The sequence below is a fragment of the Hakea prostrata genome, chromosome 7 (genome assembly GCF_041222555.1).
Source record: "Hakea prostrata isolate BN-2017 chromosome 7, UWA_Hpros_2, whole genome shotgun sequence".
NCBI classification, from domain to species: domain Eukaryota; kingdom Viridiplantae; phylum Streptophyta; class Magnoliopsida; order Proteales; family Proteaceae; genus Hakea; species Hakea prostrata.
The window spans coordinates 25,505,558-25,510,173 of NC_142606.1; positions in this window are offsets into that span (position 1 = coordinate 25,505,558).

Genomic DNA, 4,616 nt, shown 5'->3' on the forward strand with positions numbered 1-4,616 from the left:
AATTAAAATTACAAATGTCCTCCTGGGTTAGAGTGATCCAGTCTCATCATTTTTTAGGGACATAATTGTTTTGAGCCAAATTGAGGAGCCATGATTGAGTGGTGATACTCTTAAAGTCATTATTTGGATGTGCTCAATTTGTGTAGCAAGTTGGAGTAATTCGGATGTGGCTGACACTGGCCAAGCTTTCCTAGTAATTGGAAACCAATCTTCCAAAGGGGGCAGTTACTCCAAATAGTTGTAATTTTCATGCCTTTATTTTGTATAGACCTTAGTCCTTGGATTAACCCTGCCAGTATTCCTCTAGTCACATCCTGTTCATTGTAGAAAATTCCTACCGCTCCCAACCATTGTGTGTTTGCTTTATCAAACCTCAACAACATCTCATTTGTCGTTGTACGGGATTATAGGATCCAACACACATTAAAAGACTGTCACTACTAAGTGGCAACTCACTAGATACTCTGCAAATACAAGGAGTGTTAAAACATAGGCGATCCTCATAAATTGGGTCTCCTCTACATTGTGGAGGAGAGATGCTAAAATCCTGTGTCCATTTATTAATGTAACCCATGGCAGCAAAAGGGTTAGGTTGTGTGTTTTGAAATACTTTTGAAATACTACCTCATTCCTGACCTTTCAAATATTGTAGCAAGTGGTTATGAAAATTGACATAAACCAACTTAACAAAGGTTTGTCCAACTGTGATTGAAATTAAAGACAAAGATCAATAAGCTTCATTTTGGGGATCTCTTACATTTGTAACCCTAATGGTCCTGCAACCCAATCTCATCAAGACCAAGGACAATTAGCAAAAAGATGCCAAGTTGATTCACTGCCATTGCCATATAGTGCAGTTATAGAATTAACCTTGGTACACTTAGCCGACTACTCCTTAACAGATATCACTGCATTGACAAGTCGCCAAAAAAACAATTTAAATTTCGGATGAATTTTAAGCTTTCAAAAGAATCTCACCATGCAACTAACAAATTATTTGAAGGGGCAGAGGTCATGCTAGTTATCTATCTGTAGACCAATTTAGTAGTAAACTGTCCAGATGTAGATAATCTAGATACTCAAACATCATGACTCTCACGAAGCTGCAAGGTTTGAATCACAAAGACAATATCATTAGGGATCAAATCCTTTAAAGAAGATTCAAGCATAGACCAGTTTTCAACTACGTCAGCAAATGTTAGGTCTATGTGGATATAATTGGGGCCAATGTTTCCTAACCTATTCCAAAGAGTCGTAGAGGACCATGGGTCAAACCAAAAGGAAGTTGTGCAACCATTACCAACTCTTTGAGACACCATCTTCTTGAGAGTGGGCAAGACTGTCCTAAGGCTATTCCATGCAATAAAACCAAATCTCTTGTGAACTTTAGGGTAAAAAACAATGGTCTTTGGAAAATATTTGGCTTTAAGGCATTTAACCCAGATGGAATCATGCTCGTTTAATAACTTCCAGCCCTGCTTGAGAAACAACGCCTTATTTTGCCACTCTTTGTTCTTCCCCCTCCCGCGCTTTTTGGGGTGAAACACTCTTTTCTTCTTGACCACACTAGTTGGGAGGAAATTGACAAGAATCAAGAAATTTACTAGTTATTGTGCAACAACAAGTTGATGTTGCAGAGCTACCGCAGAAGTTGCAAACAATGGAGACCTTAAAAAAGGAACTTGAGCTGCTTTAAAGACAAAAAGCTGCCTTTGAACAGGCTTCAATGGATGCAAAGCAGAAGCAAAGCTCAGGTGGTGTTTGGGGTTGGCTGGCTGGGACCCCTGGAAGCCAGAAAACTGACGAAGTTTCAGAGTAGCGTATATTTTTCTCCTTTCTTTCAATGAAGCTTCAGATTAACATGTAATTTTTTTCTCATTCGCTCTTATTTTTCTGACACCCCCTATTAAAAGAAGCAAAAAAAAAATCCCATTCTTAATTTTTTATTGTGTTTTGTTTTATTCTTTTTTGGTTATGCTGTGGAAATAAGATGTTTTTGTTTTTTCTGATTAGTATGAAAGCCTAGAGCTTCTACTAACCATTTGTTGTAACTCCACGTTTAGTTATTCGCAGCTTTGTTCAGTATTTTGTTTTGATTCATCTATTCTGAAGAAAGATTGTGTATTTGTTTGGCGCTATTAGTTGCGGTGTGAATTTTTTTTCTTCTAAGTACTGATGGAATCATTACTTCAGAAAATTGGTTAAGAGGCACATGAAATTTTGTTGTTTAGAATGATATAGATTAGGGTAAATATCACTTGTCTCCTCTCTTAATTGATTAAATAGCACATACACTCCTTCTTAATTGAATAATATCAGTTAACTCCTTTTTTACTTGACAAAGGTATAGAACTTTTCCCTTTTATTAACTTTTTTAGTTAGATTTTATTTTTAGTGTTAAAAATATTTTTAATTAGGAAGATGTTCTAGCATAAATCTTAAATTACCTTTAATTAAAACTTTAAATTATCTTCAATTAATTTTATTGTTAAAACTTTAACATACCCTTTTGTTTTTTTTTTTTATATTTTTAATGAAACGTTGAAAACATGTAGTAATAAGTGATACATACCCCCATTTTTTTGTACAAGATAAAATATCCCCTTTTATTTCTTCATGTGTGATTTTACAAGATCTTCAAAGTATCTATAGCTTGTTTTTTAAGCAATCAACATGCTGGCTCGACCCAATCTGCCCTGTCGTTGGGCTTGGGTTTTAATTTTAGTCTTCAGGGTAGGGTTATGATTCAATGCTGGCTCGACCCAATCTGCCCCGTTGACACCTCTATTTACTTGTACAAAGGTTTTCCTATCTAATTTTTTCCATGTTCTTTCTAATGAGATTGACATAAAATCAGAATAAATAGTTATTATTTTGGGTAACATCCTCTATCATTCTTTAATCCTTACATTGCAAAAGGTTGAAGCGTGGGCTTCATGGTGACAGATCCAAGCATCTATACTGGAAAGAGACATCTGAAAGTAGATTAAGGTAGCACCATGAGAGTCCGGATCAGCTCTCCCGACGGAGAGCACAAAGTGCTCCCCCTACGCTTCCTGACCACAAATATCAGTGGGGCCCATGGTAAAAAACACTTTTTGGAAAAAAAAAAATAAAATATTTTTTTCCCCCGGTGAGACCCACTGTTTTTGTGGTTTGTAAGCCATGGGGGACGGGAAGAAGATCCGAATTCGCACCATGATAGCCCCAAGTAGAGATCAGACAATCGACCAAAAAGTCAGCATGGAGTTTTGGAAATCCCATTGCAAATCCGAAGCGAGCGGTGGGTTGTTCTTGTTAGGCAGAAGTCTTGTGATCTATCCTTCAATCTATTTTGAACTTGCACTGGTGACATGCCACATTGCAGCGTCTCTACAATGTCCCTCATCACTGGTTTGGGATCGAGAGACAAAGGGAGAATGACCAAGAAGCCCTAATTGAGAAGCATTTTTGGTGGGAGGAGCATGCACGCAGGGAAAGGAACCTGGGCAACCTACTCTTGAAACAACACATTGTGTAGAAAAGTAGAGAGAAACGAGAAGAAGAAGCAAAGAAGAACATTAGTGAGAGCTGTAGCGAGAGGCCAGATGTAGCGTGGAGGGGGAAAAAAGGCTTCAGAGAGAGAGAAGACTAAAAGAAGTAGAAAGGAAGAAAGAGACAAGTGCTAAGACATGGAAATATCCAGATGGAGAAAGCAACATGGCTCTGTAAAAATAAGGGTACAGGGAGTGTTGAATTTAATTTCACCCAGGGAGTGCTTCAACCTTTTGCAATTTAAGGATTAAAGAATGATAGAGGATGCTACCCAAAATAATAACTGTTTATTCTGATTTTGTGTCAATCTCATTAAAAAAGAACATGGAAAAAATTAGAAAGGAAAACCTTTGTACAAGTAAATAGAGGTGACTTACCAAAAAATTAAAAAAAAAAAGTAAATAGAGGTGTCAACGGGCCAGATTGGGTAAAGCCAGCATTGAATCATAACGCTACCTTGAAGACTAAAATTAAAACCCAAGCCCAACGACAGGGTTAACCATGTTGATTGCTTAAGAAACAAGCTATAGATACTTTGAAGTTCTTAAGCTATACATAAATTGAAGTTCTTGTAAAATCACACATGAAGAAATAAAAGGGGATATTAAAATGGGGGTATATATCACTTATTACTACATGTTTTCAACGTTTCATTAAAAATAAAAAAAAAAACAAAAGGGTATGTTAAAGTAATAAAAATAAAATTAATTGAAGATAATTTAAAGTTTTAATTAAAGATAATTTAAGATTTATGCTAGAACATCTTCCTAATTAAACATATTTTTAACACTGAAAATAAAATCTAACTAAAAAGGTTAATAAAAGGAAAAAGTTCTATACCTTTGTCAAGTAAAAAAAGAGTTAACTGATATTATTCAATTAAGAAGGAATGTATATGCTATTTAATCAATTAAGAGAGGAGACAAGTGATATCGAGTCCGAATCAGCGACCCCTTTGTGCTCCCCGACGCTGCCTGACCACAAGAACCAGTGGGGCCCACGGTGAAAAAAACATTTTGGAAAAAAAAAACTTTTTCACCAGTGGGACCCGCTGGTTTTTGTGGTCAAGAAGCCATGGGGGA